Raw genomic sequence first — 19,612 nt, 5'->3', positions numbered from 1 at the left:
CAGATGAGCCAGAAGCAGAGTTAGACAATGATGGTGCCCTTGATCAATCAGAAGTTGAATGTAAACAAGAAAACCAATCCTCATTCATGGTAGAAATAGGGGAGCTTGTAGTGTCAGAAACACTTCGATGCAAGCCACGACCTCCTGTGACAAATCTCAAAGCTTGCTTCAAAATTCAGTCCATAAAGTCTATTGACAATTGGGCATAGTGAACTTTCCAACAAGTGCTTGTCATAGATACATTACTTATTTGACTGCCCAAGGGCTCTTTGAAGATGTTGCATCTTGCACCTTCAAAATAAAGCAGAACAGATTCTCGCCAACATTTCGTCTTCATTGGACTTCAAATGAAAACTTGCTCTGACATACTTCCAAAGTTTCCCCTACATTGATTGCCCTCAAATTGAGCACTCGGGAATAAAAGAGTCCACTTTGAGAAGTCCTTTGCAATCCATAGAAACAAAGTTGTGGGACCTGCCCATTTTCATGAAAAAGACAAAAGAGGGATGCATTGCATGCTTGCAGAAATCTCTTTTCATGACAACATGATCCAATGGACTAAGCATTTCTATGGTGACCACCACATTTGCCACAAATAATTCTCTATCCCTTTTGTATTGAGGGAATTCAGAGATCTTTTAGATACCCTTTTGAGCACAATGATTCCCCCTAGGTCCCATATGCCATTCATTTTAAATTAGGCCACAATCTACCGTCCAATCAAGATAAAGAACTGTCTTTTGGAATTGTTACATTTCGTGAAGGGTTGACTTGAATTCTAGGATTTCTTTTGAAATGGAAGGAAGTCAACCATTGATTGAGTGTTTTTAATAGACTGTTTGACAATCTAAGCACTTCAACTTACGTGCCATTAGTGCCTAAGTAATGCTGCCTAGATCAATGCACATGACACAAGTTTGCTGCTTCTTTTGATTGTATATATACATGATCTGAAAATGGATATGGTTTGTTTGAGATTCTATGGCAAAGTGAACACAAGTATGAGGACACTAGTGTTGCAGGTCCAAAAACAGGCTTTTAATGGCATCAAACTCGGAATTCCTCTGGAAAAAAAAATTGCAGTTTAAAAAATGGCACCTTGTTTCCAATCTACATGCAAAAGTTATGGGTCCTAGGAGGAGTAGTTTAAGAAACTGCTCAAAGAAGTGGTTTGAAATCATCGGGGATGTTTCAAAATCGCACCATATAGAAAGAGGCAGTTTTGCTCGATGACAAAGAAACATCCTGTAGCTTTTCAAATTCTTAGCCTTTTCAATTGCTTGAGATTCATGGACTTTAATTTGGGCTTATAAAGCATAAATAAATGTTATGAATGCATTCTGAGTATGGATTTGGGAGGGTTGAAGTAGTACAAGAAGGTAATTGAGTTAAATTCGTAGGAATTACTAGTTCCCACCTATGTCAGAGGTCTTAGGGACTGGAATGACTGTGATTCAGTCTGGGTATGTGCCAAAGTGTCCAAGGACTATATTTGTCATTGAAATTTTGGATTTTAAGTGAGTTGTAGCTCACATTTTGCTAGAGTTTTCTCCCACACGTGGGTTTCTCAAGGGTAAATCCTGTTTCTTCTCATTTGGTCATGATGTTTGCTCTCTTTTACACATCACAAATTGAGTTACTTGTTTGACAACTCAACAATTCCCAGATCTTCATTAAATCTGTAAGTTGATGACTAGTGTATGGAATGCCCATCCTAGTTTTACAGATCAAGCAATTTCTTTTCATGTGGAGTTTTTTGTGGTATAATTTCTAGGTACACAAAATAAAGCAAGTGTAGAAGTTTGTGCCTTATCAAAGTGATAGTATTCTTTCAAAGAGAATCATGAGCATGGATAGAGATGTAAAATTCCTCAAGCTTGAAACCAAAGTTGCCAAATTATCTCAATTATTGGAGATTACAAATTGCCCAACGGAGACTCTCTTGGAGAAGTTATGTTCATTGGAGAACAAGGGAAAAACCCACTCTATAGTAGAGGACAAATTCCATGCCAAGGCAAGGCAAGAGTTGAGATTCTGCCATTTGTTGGAGATGTAGAAAGGCTAGAGCAGGGTTTGAGCACATGGAAGTATATTTTAAATCGTTTCTTTTGGAAGATAGAGTTTCGCATGCTAGTTTGAAACTAGCAAGTTATGGTTTAAGTTGGTTCAAACGTCTCTTGGTTTCCATGGCTGTTGGAAAGCATGCTCCTATTAAATCTTGGGGTAGTATTAGGAAATCTTTTGGAAACAATTTAACCCAATTCGTCATGAAGGGGAAGGTGTATGAAGGTTGAAGGAGCAAGTGCACGTGGTAATAGTTCTCCATTATCCTCAAAAACAATTGGATCTATGGTCAACAAAGAAGGCGAAATCGAAACCTGCTAGATATTGTGATCATTGTGGGAAAAATGGTCATGAAGAATCCTCATGTTAGGAGTAGCATAATGAGAATAATCCTCACAAGAAAGCTAAGAAGGGTAATAAAAATTCTCATATCTCTATTGGAAAGGATAAAGAGATAGATTGCAGTTCAAAGTTGATCCCTATAAGTATTTTCACTAAAAAAAGGTTGTTTGCAATTCACAAGAAGAAAGGGTCAGAATCTCTTAGAATCAAAATCCAAGCTAAGGGTTTTAAGTTTAATGCACTTTTTCATTCTTGTTTTGAATTTAACTTTATTTCTCAAGAATTTGTTGGAAAATTTGGTTTAAAAACTTATCACCACAAGTCTTATGCTTTGGGTTGGATAAAAAATGGTGTTGATTTATCAATTAGTAGGAAATGTAGAGTAAAGTTTGTTAATCAAAACTTTTGTCAAAGTGGTGTTAGATGTTGTGCGAATGGATGTGAGTGTTGTTGTGTTTGGCAGCTCTTACATGCATGACAAAGATGTTGTGTACTTAGATCATTCTTCTTACTTGTGTGAAAACTAATGGTTATCAAGTGCCTCCAAGTTCAAGCTTCTTATAGGAAAATCATATGGATGGTTGGAGATACACGTTTTTGGATCCTAGTTGGAGTGGTGCAAGATGAGATGCTAGCCATGTCATCTATTAAGGAAAGCATCCCTCTTTTTTGTATCTCTATAGCTTTCGGGGACTAAAAGTCTCTTAGTTATGATCAAAAAATGGGTTTTGTTTATTTGCTGAAGGTTTTGTAAATGGGGTTGCAAGCTAATAAGTGGGTTTGATCTTGGAGGAAACTCCATGGTTACGCGTACTTGAGTTGGAGTAGGACTAGGATGGGTGACCTCTCGGGAAGGCCCAATGCTTCACCTCTATGAGCATCACCTAGATGCAATGAATCGTATGTGGACCATTCATTCTCATGAGAGATGGGTTCTTGTGAACCACTACTCATGAAACATGGGTCAATGAGTTTGACTCAAAAACTATACAGTTGAATCCTGATAGCAATATCATAATTCGACTTGCTATGGAAAATATCTCCTACTTATCAATTGATGAGCTAAATGGGCTTCATAATGAATGGTTCACAAGGCACAACACTTGTTGAAGGTTTTGCAAATGGGTTTGCAAGCTAAGTGGGTTTGACCTTAGAGGAAACTCCATGGTTAAGCTGAGTTGGAGTAGTATTGGGATGGGTGACCTCCTGGGAAGGCCCAATGCTCACCTCTATGAGCATCACCTAGATGCAATGAGTGCTAAGTCGACCATTCATTCTCATGAGAGATGGGTTCTTGTGAACCACTACTCATGAAACATGGGTCAATGAGTTTGGCTCGAAAACTACACAGTTGAATCTTGATAGTAATATCATAAAGTGAATATAGTTAAGAGGAGACTTGTGTTGCAAGTCCAAAATAAGTCTATAATGCTATCAAATTTTAAATATTATTGTATATTTGGAATCTTCAAAAATCTATGCAATTAAAAACAATGGCATCTCTTTTCAAGTTCATATGCAAAAAATGTGGCTCTTGGAAGGAGGTAAAAATACTAAAAAAGAGGTTATTTTCCAAATTTTTAGTGGTGGTTTGCAATTGCCCTAGTTGGAAGAATTGATTTCACTCTGCAACAAGGAAAAGTCTTGTGGCTTGCAAATTTCTCATTACTTTGATTAATGGAGAGTATTGAACTTTTGTTTAGGCTTGTAAAGCACAAATAAAAATTGTGAATGCATTTCAAACATGAATTTGAGAGGATTGAAGTGAATTGAGTGAAATTCATTGGAAGTCCTATTTCCTAGTGAATAGTTTTCCATTGTAAGTTGACTTCTAAGAAAGTTGTATTAGAGGTCTTAGGGATTGAAATCAATGTGGTTCAGTTTGGCTATGCCGCCAAGGATTGTATTTGCCAATGCAGTTTTGGATTTTAAATGAGTTGTAGGTCACATTTTGCTAGATTTTTCTCCCACTCAAGTTTCTCCAAGGTTAATCTGGTTCTTAATGGAGAAATCAGCCAACCCAAAATCTGTAACTTGCAATATAACCTTCACAATAGAGAAACAAATATTTCACCAATGAGATGAATTGATTTGAGATGCTATACAATGTACAATAGCCTTGCACAAATAGGCAAGAGTGGTAGGTAGGAGATCACATGATATGGACATGTGTCTCAATCATCTGCAAGAGTAGGTAGAGTCTAACTACTGACAACTACCCAACTAGAAATATTAATGCAAATTAAAATATAAATGGTAAATGCCTAAGTTGGACTTAAGCATGAGTAAATATTATTTACTCCAACACGCCCCTTTAAGTGCATCTTAGGGTGAAGATTATTATGCAATATGGGTCCCAAGTACAAAACCATTTTAGGTACCCATGTACAACACAAATGCAAAAAAATGAAATCTCTCACAAACAAACAAAGAAAAGGAGAAAACCACATGGGAAAAAACTCCTATGCAAAAGAGAGAAACAAAACAAACAAGATGATGAGGGAGGACTCAATCACACTCCCCAAGGACTACATACATCAGGTATATACAATCAAGAATCCCCCCATAGGAAGGACGAAGAGAGACATAGTATCCCCCCCATAATGATGAAGCTCCAATGCCTATGAAGTATGCCTGGAAACAAAAGATGGTCTAATGCCTACAAGCAACACATCTTGCCTTTGGAAGAAACAAGTCCATCGAATGATGAAGAAGCCACTCTATGTCCAACTGAAGAATGGAGGAAGGAAGTCTCAAAATAGAAGTCTTTGAAAATTGAGGAGTCTCCAAGCTCAAATAAGACACCATATACTCATGATCAAACTCAACCAAGGAATGTGACAAATCAAGTGAAGGAGAAAACTCATCAATGTCAGCATCCAAAGACAATGAAGATGTATCAAAAGTCGTGCTGAAATTATCATCAAAGAGGAGAGAAAACCCCTCAAATATGTCTCCCAAATTTGCAAGATGAGACTCAACAAACAAGTCTGAAATACTTGTCAAATACTCATCCAAGATAGCTAGATCTGGAACACTATGATCAATTTGCTGAATAGAAGCAAACTCCAAATTTTAAGAAGTAGGTGTAGGAGGAGGAGGAAGCTCAACACTAGTCTCAAGAACACCAAGGTTCAAATGATCAAACTTCTCCTCACAAACATGATTTACCCTTGATGGAAGGGTGTGAACATCATCCAAAGGAGCAAAATGAGAAAGGGAATGCAAGAAAGATGCACGATCAACCACACTTGTAGCAATGATATCTCTAGTCTCCATATCTCTTATGTATACATGATCAAGAGTGAACTCAACTATCTTACCTTGTGCTCCACGAGTAATTTGATAAACTGAAAGGAGATTAGTGATCAAGGATGGTACACAAAGAACACCATTGAAAGATCCCTCACCCATATCATTAGATCCTTTCCCACAATCCTTCATATATGTATTGTTACCCATCAAAATTTTAGGTGAACTACAAGGCTCAAAAGAAGAGAACATGTCCATAGAAGATGCCATATGATGAGATGCACTTGAATCAAGAAGCCATCTCCCATTCTTTGGAATAGTGGAAGCGAAGAGTGCTTTACCTTTCATAAATCCTTTGTTCTCTAACTATGTTGATGGTGAAGTTATCGATTGAGAGGCTAAATATGGAGGTGGAGACATTGATGTGAGAAGTAGGATATGGTGCTTTTGAAGGTGTGAAAGCTCATCAATCTTTTTAGTATTCAATCTTTTTAGTATAACACTTATGCTCATCATGTCCTTGTCTTTTGCAATAAGCACATTTGATCTTCTTTTTAGACGAGTCCTCTTGAGAAGAGGTCTTGGAATCAGGAGTATGTTGTGAAGGAGGATCCTTAACTTTCTCATTGGCCTTAGAATCCTTATCCTGTTCCTTGCCCTTGCCACTTGAAGCCCTTGGATTTGGATCTTTTGCAAGAAGCACTTGAGTCTTGAGAGGAGTCAATATACCCATGTGTGCCAACTATCTTTGTCCCCTTGTGAGCTGAGCTGCAATACCATCAAGAGAAGGCATTTTGTGTGCATTACCTAGAGCATCCATGTAGCATAAAATGCAAAAACAAATACTGAATAATCAAGACCTAGCTTAGAGATAAGAGAAAGGATTAATTGTTCATCATCTTTTCTAACCCCACATTTAGGCAACTGCATTCTAAGAAAATTGAGCTTGGTGAAGAAGTCTTGGATATTATCAAAATGTCGAGGATCAAGACCCATGAGTTTGTTTTCTAATCGAAATTTCCTCATCTTATCTAGCTTACCAAGGAGATTCTCTAGGGTATTCCAAATATCGTTAGGATGTGTACAAGATGCAACATGATATCGAAGATTAGGAGAAATGGACAAAAGAAGAGTTCCAAGAGCTTCATCTCTTCTATCAAATCACTTTCTGTTTTCTACAACACTTGTGGGTTCAGGATCTTGGCCATATGTGATACACTACAATCGCAACTTCAACAACAAAATTGCCATATTTTCTTTCCACCTATGATAATTGTATGGAGTGAGAAGTTCTATCTTAGGCAAATCCATGATTGAACAAAACAATGCAACAATTTTTCCTCACAATACCAACAAATAACTCCTTTGCTCACAAGAAATGGAGCAAAACCAATATCTGACTTCAGTGGGCTAAAAAGGGCATCAAACAACAAAATATGTGAAAAATACCTCAACCACCGTGAAGTTGACGAAAAAACCATTCCATCGGTAGCTCGTTTGCAAAAATTGGACTCCGTTTGCAAAAGCTATGCAAAAAAAGAAAAAAGGCCTATTCTAGGCACTTTTGAAATCTACAAAAGCCTTTGGTTCCACCATATGACCACACAAAACAGTTCAGTGGCAAAAAAAAGCTCTTTAGGGCTGGAAGGCAAAATATGTGGCAAGTTCCAATGCAACATCTACTCCAATTTGCACACCAGTCTTCGAGTCAACAAGCCAAATGAGCAGATCAAATTATAGCCACATCGTTACCAAAGTCAAGTGCTCCAAACACAATCAACCACCCCATGGGTTTGAGTGTGCAAGGAGAGCCAGCTACCTGCGCCAACCAAAGCTCATGATGAAGAGGGTGTGAAATGGGATATTTAAAGCCTCAAAGTAAACTACAAGAGCCGAATGTGGGATAAACAAGTCCCAATATGCTCCCTTTGGCCGGACCCACCTACGAGCTTCCTTTGCACACAATCGAAAACCTAAGCAAATAACTTCAAAGCTGCATAAAGTCCGCCTCCAAAATAAAATAAATCATCCAATGTTTGCCAAACAATGAATGCATATTGCGTTGAACAACCAGGAAACTTGTGCCTAAACTACATGAACAAACGCGGTCAAGCCAAGGTGATGGTTGTACCTTTGTTGCAAAGAGCACTACAGAATGAAGATGATTCAACCCTCTATGAAAGGAAGGAAAATGTCCTTTGTGCTTGCAATGAACCTCACCCACACCTCTTACAAACATCACCACCACTATCCTCAAGCACACATGCCATTGAAATTTGGGATGCCCAACACTATTGCAGCCGGAGAAAACACTGACTCCAAGCCACAAAATCAACAGATCATGCAAAAAATCTCCCACTCCAATAACTCAAATACCATATTCAATAGACTTGAAAAAGATTGACTTAAAAAAAAGGTGCTGGTAGGAGACATGAAATCGCTTTGACCAATGTGAAGCTGCTTGGAATATCCTCCAGTTATAAGTGAGGGCTGACCTTAATTGCAGTCCCCAAGCAACTGTAAGGGAGCCGATTGCTAAAAGAACATTTCTGCCCAAAAAATCAAGCAAAGTCACCTCAATCCACAAGCCGTTCTGAAACAAAATGATGCAGAGATAAATGAAAGTCCCTTGGGCAAGCATGACTTCCAAGCAGAAGAGACAAATTAAAGTGATATAAGCCAATGGAGACCCTAGCCGATATAAATGAAATGCGGACTTAAAATCAAATATGGGCCAATAACAAACAACACCATAAGTTGCATAAACCACGTCCAACAAGGAAATTGAACTTGTCGAAAAGAGATTACACTTGCTAGCAAAGGAGCAATCGCAGCCAATAATGCAACCAGACATCTGCCATATTGAGGCGACTTTAGAAAATTTTAAAAAAATTTCAAATGTCCGAATACCAAAATGGTAGACAAAACTTTGACCTCAAAAACTCTTATGAAAATTCTCAATGAAAGGAAACGTAGGAAAATTGCTTTGGTACCTTGTTGGAGAAATCAACCAACCTAGAATGTCATGTCCCTATGCTAATTGTACATAATATGTTTGCATATATGTATTTAAATTTCTGATATTCATTTAATACTTATGTCGCTACTCAGAAAACAGTTCAAACCTTATTGTGTTAGATTAATTAGTGAATATTAATTAATATGAAATCATAAGTATTGCGTTGATCATTAACAATTATTGTTGAATTTAAATTAATATACTTAACATACTATTGACGTGTATTTTGTACACAATCATACACAGAATAAAATACCCAAAGGTACCTTATCCTCTCTTGAATAAAGTCTATGATTGCTGAAGATGTCGCAAAAAAGGATCAATCAGGGTGACTCCAATGTTCTTTTATGTAGGGTCTCTACGTGTGGATAAGCACCAGTGGTCGTTGTGATTGCTGTGTCATCAAGGGGACTTACGTATCCGAATTGTAGGACCAAGATTTCCTAATACTAATGAATTCTAAAAAAAATCAAAAGGGGAGGGTTTGCAAGAGATAAATTCTAATCTAATCCTAAGAATGACTCAATGCGGGCAGGACTTGGTAAGATTCTACCAACTTCAGTATCGCCAAGGAATTACAACTTTACTGAAACTGATGCGATCTTCTAAGGTGAATAATGATTTTTCAAATCATCAAGAATCATAAGTACTACCATGAAGGTACATATCAATGACTCAATAATGAATGAAGGTTTATGCAATCCAAATATTTCCAGTCGACCACACAAGGCGTCCTTACAATCAGTAAGAAGCTAGTGGTTTGGAGTATGAATCTCACCAAAGATCAAGCCCAACACTTAGTCCTTCAAACTTAAATACTACTTTGACTGAGAATGATTTAAGAGAGTAAACAACCATGAAGATAACCACAAGAATTGCAATAAAACACCATAACTTCAATATTTTATTGATCTCAAAGCTATCATAAACAACAATTGTTTGAAATTCCTTCTTCAAAGCTCAATCTTGCTACAAAATAACTTGCTTCTCAAAACTCTAACTATTTCTTATTACTCTCTCTGAATTCTATATCTATCTATCTCTATCTCTATCAAAATGAAAATGAATGAGGGTATAAATAGCATCCTCAATTACAATGAACGGTCCAGATCAGAAGAAGATCAATGGCCAAGATTATGACACCTAAACCCTAATTAGGGTTTATTACAAATAGCCCCCTTTTTATTGAACAATATTAAATGCATAGCCAAATATTAAATTTGGCACAAAAACCTAGGAGACATAGACCAATGAAAATTAAGGTGCCACATCATCTATAACAACCTTTCTTCTAGAATCTTATTCCCTTTCCAATGCTCTTTTTTAGCATATGCAATGAATCTAGACACGATTCCTTCGATCTCAGCAATTGGAATCTCGGGAAGATTCCTCATTCGTTCTTCCAAGTGGATGACCTGATCAAAAGCCTTGAGAAGAGCAGCGTCCCATCCAAGTTCAAGTTCCTTGATTTTCTCAATCAAGAGCATGGTAGCAAACATCTGATCCCGTTGCTCATCTGTAATAACATTCTCATCTTTGCAAAAGATGGCCTTGACTCTATCTTCTAATTCTTGCAAATCCACATCTGTCTCAACTGCAATCCTCCTGCCAAGAATAGTACATAATACTTCAAACACTTTGTCCTGGATCGGATGGATAATCTCTTCAACTTGATTGCATTTGTTACTGATGTCCTCAAAAAGGACTTCCTTCATCTGGAGTAAAGTTGACCATTGAAGTAAACTATGAGGTCCTCCATCCATTATCTTTTCTTGTGCTAGGACCTTCCTTGATGTTTGTCTGATTATTTGTAGGACAGGAATGATAACATCCTTAGTATGAGCAAAAGCAGCTACAGTTATCACTAGGTTGTGGATGATCTCAAGAACCTGAATAGCCCGATGAATAGTCTGCATCATTCTTGTTGCAAATTCAATAGCAACTGTATGGGATTTGTCAATCCAAGAGCTCATAAGCTGGACCAAACTCCTAACTCTCTCTGCCTCACCAATTGATTCAAAGGGAAGTGCCTGTGCAGGAGATACTGCTGGATCCTGACGCCTCAAAGGCTGATTGAGATGGCTAAAGTAGCCTCTCCAAGCACTGACCTCTCGCTCAAGCTTTCTATTCTTTTCCATTTCTTCTCTAAGCTTGTCCTTAAGTGCCTCAAATGAATCAGTGGCATCATCCAACGTCTGCTCGGCTGTGAGTGGACCGAGCTCAAATGTCTCTACATCATATTCTTCTGCAAGGATTTCACATACTTGTCCACTGCTGGTGTAGCTATCTGTAATTTCCTGGATCTTGTCTCATCTCTGATCATCTTGGACATCTTAGTAGCTTTCCTCTTTTCTGTCACTTCCTGAGAATTTCCAACAAGGCTCTCTAAATCAATCACATTATCTTTGTCCTCAATCACAATCACCCTTGTTAGTCTCTCCTTCAACCAATCTGGAATGGCAGATCTTGTTTCTCTAACTTGTATCTCCTTAAGCAATGTTTCTTCTTCTCTGAGAGGAGATGTCGCTTCGTCATCATTCTTGTCTTCATGTAACTCATTGACTTGACTTGACGAACGTTGAGGTGCCTGTCCTTCTTCATGTTTATCGTTCTGTACCATTGATTCCATAGATTCCTCCATTTCAAGTGTCCTCTTCTCTTGTCGAGAAGATGTGCCGAATGAACGATCTCGATTGGCCTCTTGCTTCTTCTTGGAGGATTCTCTTTTTTCAGGTCTCTCTTTCCTCTTCGATCCTCTAGGATGAGGATTGCCTTCACTTACGCTTCGAAGGTTGCCTTCGCTTGTGTTTCTGGGATTAGGATTACCTTCACTCACACTTGCTCCTCCTTCGCCTGGCCTTTCCTCCAAAGTAAAAGTCATAGATATGCCCTGCTCTCTCAACTTTTGATGTTGCACATCAACCCATCTGCGAGTACAAGACAAAATTGGAGCCATCAAGGTATCTAGATCCAAAATTTCAGGTTCATTCCAATCTAGCCTCACTGCTTTGCTTTCTCGGTCATAAGATGATTGGAGATGTCTGCCACTGTCCTGAGCTTGGTCGGCCACTCTATAAATTTTGCATTTCCTGATGAAGTCTAAAGGCAATCTGGAATGCATCTTTCTTTTCACTTCAAGATCATCTGAGAGATTCATCACAAAATCCTCTATCTGAGGTTCATGTCTGTATTTCCTTCCGACTGTCTCTTCTATATACCCATAAGGATCGAAACTCTCTCTCATGGCAAAGAATGAAAATGAATATAAAGCTAACTCCTTTTCTGTATCATCCATGGCTAGAGCATTAGGACATACCTCAACTGAATTTCCTAGTATGATAGGAACAGGAACTCCATTTCCATGCCTGTGTCTGAATGCCTTCGCATAAGCTGCCAACTGTCTAGTTACCTCAAGTAGCACTATTCTGTCTGTCGGATATCTCGGCAACATATAGGGAGGTGAAGGACATCCATGAACTCTAATATATGTAAACTTCTGAAATTGGATGAACCAAGCATCGTACCTCTTTACAAGCTCTTGTGCATCTTGAGATAGCCGATTGTGAATCCCGCCTTGCAATGTCCTGGTGATGTTCATCGTGAAGGTATCATTGACCAACTTGTAGTCACTTCCTGGAGGATGGTGCAAATGAACATAGGAATCACAAACTCTGACTTCCCCGGGCCCTCTTCCGATCACTCCTCTGTGAGGTAGTCCTGCATATTCAAAACTCTTGATCAAGGCATATATGATGTATGAACTCATGTAGAAAGACTTGGTAGCTTTTAGTCTTCTTAACTGCACGTCCAAGCAATGGCTAATCATTCTAGCCCAATGAATTGTTCCTTTTCCTTGAACTATCACTTGGATGAAGTAGAACATCCACTTCTCAAAATAGAAGGCTTGAGGAGCCCCTGTAACTCGGTTGAGTAATGTTATCAAATCTCTATACTCCTCCTAGAAGTCGATCCTATGTGGAGTGTTCGGAATCTTGCTCAGGCAAGGACGACTCTTGAGTAACCAATTCTTGTTGATGACGCTCAAGCAAGTGTCTGGATCATCTTCGTACATGGACCTGGCTCCTTCTAAGCTTTTATAGATCATATCTTTATGTTCGGGCAGGTGAAGAGCTTCACTGATAGCCTCCTCTGAAAGATAAGCCAAAGTGTTTCCTTCCTTGGACACGATCGATCTGGACTGTGGATCATAATGGCGAGCACACTCGATCATCAACTCATGGCACTGGATTGCTGGAGGGAAGCCGGCCGCCTTGATAATGCCACTTTCAATTATTCTTCTTGCGACAGGTGATGGCTTGCCAATGTAAGGGACCTCTCGAAACTTCTTCACACTGAAGTTTCCCAAGTTGGTATCTCCATTGTTGCTCCATTTAGACACGATCTTGGTCTCCAATTCTTCGTTCTTCTGATCTTCCTTCATGAGGGCTGGACGACTGGTAGATGCTCCTGCCTTTGGGGTCGCCATCGTGACACCTACACAACATTTCTTAATGAGTAATAGATTTTGCAATATAGAAATATAGACTAGATTAAAGATTGAATTTAGGAAACCTCATGATAAATCTTTGAATTATCATTTCCTAAATATAATGATGCAATTTTGGAATTCAAGATTCAAAATTCAAAATTCAAAATTGAGGCTAGGACGATTCAAAATTCAAAATTTGGACAATGGAGATCTTGCCATACCTTTCTTGAGAACTAACTCTAAAAAGATGCTAAATTAGGAAATTCGCCTGGGCAAAAATGGAGATTGGAGTCTTCAACGTGAGCTTCTCCTAGCCAATGCGCCTCCTTTATCAACTTCACCACCTTGGGGTCTTCAACGCCTTAAGGGAAAATTTGCTCCAACTCTAACCACAAACAAGGTTCGCACTCCACCTTGGATGGAAATTTCGCTCCTTTCCTTGGATCAAAATTCGCTCCCTCTTTTGTTGCTCTTCCAAATTCGCATGCAACAATGTTTGAATGATGGTTTAAAATGCTTGAAAGTACCCCTCTTATATAGGCGCTCACCTCCTTAATTGCACATAGGCCGACTTTTGGAAATAAGGCAAAAAATAAATAAAATTGAAATAAAATGGAGGCCGACTTTTATAAAAATATGGAAATATAACCCCAAGCGCTCTCCTTTTTATTTAATTTAATAATTAATTAATTTAAATGCCTTTGTAATTAATAATTTCAATTTTTTAAAAGGCTAAATCAATTATTAAATGCCTTATGTGCTATTTTTTTAAATGCCATTTTAATTAAATATTTCAAAGTTTATCGAATTTTAGCATTTAATGCATTTCAAAATTTATTGGCGCCAAAACATGAGAGATATAAGGGATACTAACCACATCGCTCTGGTCCCTGGGAGAGGGACAGGAGCGCCTTAGCCAACTTGGATTGATTTTCACGTTCAAAGTCGCTTCCTTTACGTCCAAACTGGGATCTTCATTCGTAACTTGGAGTTTGATCCATTCAATTTTTTGAAATGAATGCCTTTTAGACCATTTTCGCCCTGGTCCCTTGGTGAGGGACAGGAGCGATTTTTTGCTTTTAGTACTAATCCTTGATCATATCAACCTTAAATTGCCTTTTAAATGTAGGATATCATTTTCGCTTGTACCTTGAGTCCTGGACGCAAGAAATAGTACTTCGCAATGCAAGCATTATATGTCTCTTGAAGATTTCGCTCTGGTCCCTTGGAGAGGGACAGGAGCGATCTGGCAATTATAGGCTCAATCTTTCTTTGCCAACGTTTAAAACTATCTTCAATGGATTCATTATGCTTCTCCCACTCATCTTTAACATGGAACTTGTTCTAACTTTGTGGGAAATTTGCCTTATGAGGAAATCGCTCTGGTCCCTGGGAGAGGGACAGGAGCGCCTAGGACAAAATAGGTTTCACTTGCTCTTTGCAATCTTCAAAATTATCTTCAATAGAGTGGTTATGCCTTCTTTTATTTGCCTCAAACCTAAAACTCACTTCACCTTCACCAAAAACTTGTCCTCTAAGAAAATCGCTCTGGTCCCTTGGGGAGGGACAGGAGCGCCTTGGGCAATTTCATCAAGTTCTCGAGTTATTTACAACTTCATTCTTTTTTGAGGCATTCCAAACATCTTTACCATCATGCCCTTTGGCTTGGACTTAACCAAATTCGGAAGGGAATGCTAGATAATGTATATTTCGCCCTGGTCCTTGACTGAAGGACAGGAGCGATTTTGTATTTATTAGCTCAATTGTGTTTCGCCAACTTTCAAAATTCATCTTTGACGGATTGGTTGGGTCGCCCTTCATTCATCTCTAGCTTGAAATTCGCTTTTCTTTGGTCCAAAACTTGTCCTTTGAGAAAATCGCTCTGGTCCCTTGGAGAGGGACAGGAGCTATCTTTAAAATTCGCCTTGGTCCCTGACAGAGGGACAGGAGCGAACTTGCCTTTTTGGGTAAATTTTCTCTTTCGGGATCCATTCAAGTTATATTCAATAGGCAAAACGCACCTTCCTTGATCTCTTCCACATTGCGAAATCATTTAATCCTGCAAGAATAAGGCAAACTTGGTGTTCAAGCTCCGGTCCTTGAGTGAGGGACAGGAGCGATTTTGTCATTTTAGCATATTTCCTTGCTTGCAAATTACTTCAAACTATATTCAATGGACAAAACATGCCCTCCTTGACCTCTTCCAATCCAAAAATTGTCTTGATCCTGCAAGGACAGTGTAACTTTGAGAAACAAGCTCCGGTCCTTCAGTGAGGGACAGGAGCGATTTTTGTCCTTGAGGTCAAATGTTCAACTTTTCATTGCAAATGACTAAGTCTGGATGCTCCATTAGGTTGATTTCATCCCTTATTGCGTCCTTGATGCTTTAATTTGATCAACTAAGACCAAATATGGTCTAAGTAAGCCATTTCACCCTGGTCCCTGGGAGAGGGACAAAAGCGATTTGGCCTTAAACCTTAAAAAACTTGCCATTTTGAGTCTCAAAAATCTTCAAGATCTTCAATTTGCGTTCTACTGCATCCCTTGGCGACCCTGCACAAGACAAATGAAACAAGTTAATAATCAAGATGCATAAAATACCAATTTCGCCCTGGTCCCTGACTGAAGGACAAGAGCGATTTTACCCCTAAAGGCCAAAATATCAAGAATTTAGGCTTTCAGTCACTTCACAAGGCATTATTAGGTCATCTCCAAGGCCAGGGGTCAATTATCAAACTTTCCAAAATTTGGTCAAAACTCACCTGGACAAAATTGCACAATTCCATCACTAACACTTAGGCAAAATTTGAACTTGCTTTCAAAATCTTGACTGGACCCAGACGGACACACCTGACATCCTGACAGACTCGTCCTATTTCAAAATTGCAATTCATACGAGGATGCTCAATAAACTTCCAAAAATGACTGGACTTCGGCTTGAAAATACTAAAAAGGAAACCCTAAGGCTTAGCCCTAATCCAGACGACTCACTCACTTACTCAAAACCCTAAAAGCAGAGAGAGAAACAGGCAAAACTGAGCAAAAAAGAGGGGGTCCCCATTTTAATGGGGCGATGTGTGAAATGGTCACAACACATACCTATAATTATTAATGTAAATATTGCATAGGATGTGTAATAAATATAATATTAAATGCACTGGGTATGCGTCTGAAGAGAGACACGACCAAAACAAATACAAACAAAAGGGCAGCGAACTATAAAGTAATCACATCTCTTCTAAAAAGAGACGTGACCCTTAGTTTGACCCGCCACATACTATAAGACAAACACATCAAAGGGGGACAAGGGATCACGGAGGAATATATGGAAAGGAAATCAACTACAGCCAGGAGACCGACTGCCAAGTATGCCATCATACTCAGATTCTAAAGGATATGAAATTATTGGTACGTTAAAATTGTAGCCCTATAAATACGTCTGTAGAATGATATTTCTGTCGATGTTTAAACCAATTTCCAAACTGTATAAAATATACTCCATCACGGAGAACTTTAAGCGATTCTAACAGATCTTATAATTCTGATTAAAAGACTGAAAATAAGCATCTTTTACAACTTGCACCAGTATAATAAATAAGGTAATGATAAAGTCTGAACAAAGAACACAATAACATCATATGTAATAACTTATCATTATATGGCTGCTCTTTGAGAGGAGGGGGATCTGTAGTGGGGTCGATTGCCCACCTAAATAGCCCACCTACTGTGTAAAGATGAACCAGTAGGCCAGGAGGGCAAGTGACCGCTCCTGGGTTTGGGTCTGGCATGATGAACCACCATTACCATCCATCGTCCTTTGGAAAGATGCAGGGCATTTATAAGATAAAGTATAAATCTGTTTGGGAGAATAATTAGGAGACTGAATCTATGTGATTACCCCACTCAATTCTCAATGCGTTAAAGTGAATTGAGTATGAACAATAAACTGATGTTTACTAATTCTGGAATGGCAATTGTTCAATATTATTTCTGTTTCTTGTATTTGTAATCGATGTATTTTGTGGATACTTCCGTACGACTTCCGCTGTGTTAATTAATACAAATATAGTCTTTTATGATGAATAATTAAATTCAGTTGTTCCGTAAACCTAATTCCCAATTGTATGTCCTAGTTTCTGACCTGTCTCCTTATAATGACTGCCAGGCAAACTTATCAGTAATAGTAATCTAAGAAGGGGACATCACATAGAATCTATAACCTGCAATATAACCTTCACAATAGAGAAACAGATATCTCACCAGTGAGATGAATCAATTTGAGATGCTGTACAATTTAGTATGTACAGTAGCCTTTCATAAATGGGCAAGAGTGGTAGGTAGGAGATTACGTGATATGGACATTTGTCTCAATCATATGTGAGGTTAGGTAGAGTCCAACTACTGACAACTATCCAGCTACAAATATTAATGCAACCTAAAATATTAAATGATAAATGCCTAGTTGGACTTAAGCATGAGTGAATATTATTTATTCCAACAATTTCTCCTCATATGTTCATGGTGCTACACATTAGAAGTCAAGATAATTGTTTGGCAAGTCTATACTTACTGTTTCTTCTAAAAGCTTGCAATTTGATGACCAATATATGGAATATCCTTAGTAGTTTTATTGATCAATATGAGCAATCAGATTTTGTTAAGATTTTTTTTTTCATTCTTAGATGTATTCTACAATCTAGGATATATTTTGGCCATAGAAGGTCCACGTGATTGTGTTTTGAATTCTTGGTCATTATTTACTTGTGGATGATCAACGTGTTATCTTTAGTGTTAGTTCTCACCTTTTATATATAGATGAGTTGTGCTTTCATCACATGTATTGCAAAATAGGGTAAATTCTGTGTTTTGTGTTCTAATTACAAAAATTAATGATTGACAATCTTAGCACAAGAAGAATTAGTAGTGCACTAAGGGAATTGACTTATTCTGGAGGTTGCTTAACCTTAAGAAATTGTGTTTGAGCGTTTGGGTTGTGAATTTGGACCAATGGGTGCAACATCAAAAGTTTGGTTCAACTAATCAAGAATCTTTTTGAGCATACCCAATGGGACATAAGCTAAATGGTGTTGGCCTAACTGCAAAAGTCTTGTAAACTTAATAAGCTTATGTTGAAGATGTGATGGTGGTCTTGGATATGTGCTCAAAAGAGAACTCAACACTCTTCACTTGGTTACTCCTTTGCTGATGCAAGCTAAAATCTCTACTATGAACATGTGGCTTATGTGGCTCGAAACAGATAGTAATGTAATATTAATATACAACAAGAGGAAGTTGACCATCTATAATGTAATGTTAATATGTTTGCCTTATTTGTTCTATAATATCTTTTCCTCCTTAAGGTTGGTCCCATGCATTCATTGATTTGCCTAGATTATATTAAGAGGTGACTAGGGTTTGACTAGGGTTTATAAATGCTGCAACCAGGTATTAGGATGGTGCATGACAGTCTGCCCTTCCCAAGATTGCTTGTCCTCAAGCAACGTAGGTTGCTATAAACTAAATCATGAAGGTCCCAAACCGATGCTTGGAGATATGGATTCTTTATTTAATTTGGTTGACCCAACATTTACACAATATCATGGATATATCTTTCTGTTAAAGCAAGGGAGATCTTAACACATAGAAAGATGAGGATTAGAAGCATGACACACATCTATGACCTTAAATGCAATGTTCTTTTTTAAAGTGAATTTATATCTTTTCAGTCCAATTTTGTTATTCTCGGATTCTAGACCAATCAAGGAGTCCCTCTTGATTGATGATAGACCATACCTAGAATAGCTATCTAGGGTGAAATGGTAATACAAAATAAAGATCTTAGACCAAGCATTTTCATAATTGTTAAGCATAGACACACATGGAGTAGACATGCTGGAAACACATCAGGTATGAACCAAACATGGAGCATACACATAAATACTAAGTTGCCGGTTCGGGTTCGGGTTCTGGTTCGGGTTCGAAGAACCCGGTACGCCGGTACGGCAAAATTTTGAAAAGGGGTTTGGGTTCGTTTGGGTTCGTTAGTACAAAAACATGTAAATTTATATATATATATATATTATATATATATATCAAAGCCTATAAGCATGAATTAAAATATGCATGTCACATAGCATCATATGAACAACAAAACAAACATAAACTTGTAATCATAGCATCATGATCATACCATAATTGATAATAGCATCATATACATCAAGTTTAATATCAAAATGACAAAATATTCAAGTATCATTGTTTCAACTTTCAACAATATAAACTTAAAAGTTTAATCATCAAATGGATCATCTAATTCTTCATCCTCCTCCTCCTCCTCCTCCTCATCCTCATTGACATTGACATTACATGAGCCAATGCCACTTGCACTTGCACTATAAGTTGGCTCAATTTCCAAGTCATCAAGTGTCAATGCAAGAAGCTGAGAA

At 38.1% G+C, this 19,612-nt stretch overlaps 1 protein-coding gene across 1 annotated transcript in view; it reads left to right on the top strand.

Moving 5' to 3' along the window:
* LOC131051016 (ADP-ribosylation factor-like protein 2) overlaps positions 1 to 19,612 on the top strand; it is a 139,588-nt gene that overhangs the window by 51,807 nt on the left and 68,169 nt on the right. The window lies entirely within an intron of this gene.

This window comes from Cryptomeria japonica, chromosome 6 (assembly GCF_030272615.1).
Source record: "Cryptomeria japonica chromosome 6, Sugi_1.0, whole genome shotgun sequence".
Lineage (NCBI taxonomy): Eukaryota > Viridiplantae > Streptophyta > Pinopsida > Cupressales > Cupressaceae > Cryptomeria > Cryptomeria japonica.
Note: the sequence above shows the minus strand (reverse complement) of the source record. Positions and strands in the feature narration are given on the sequence as shown.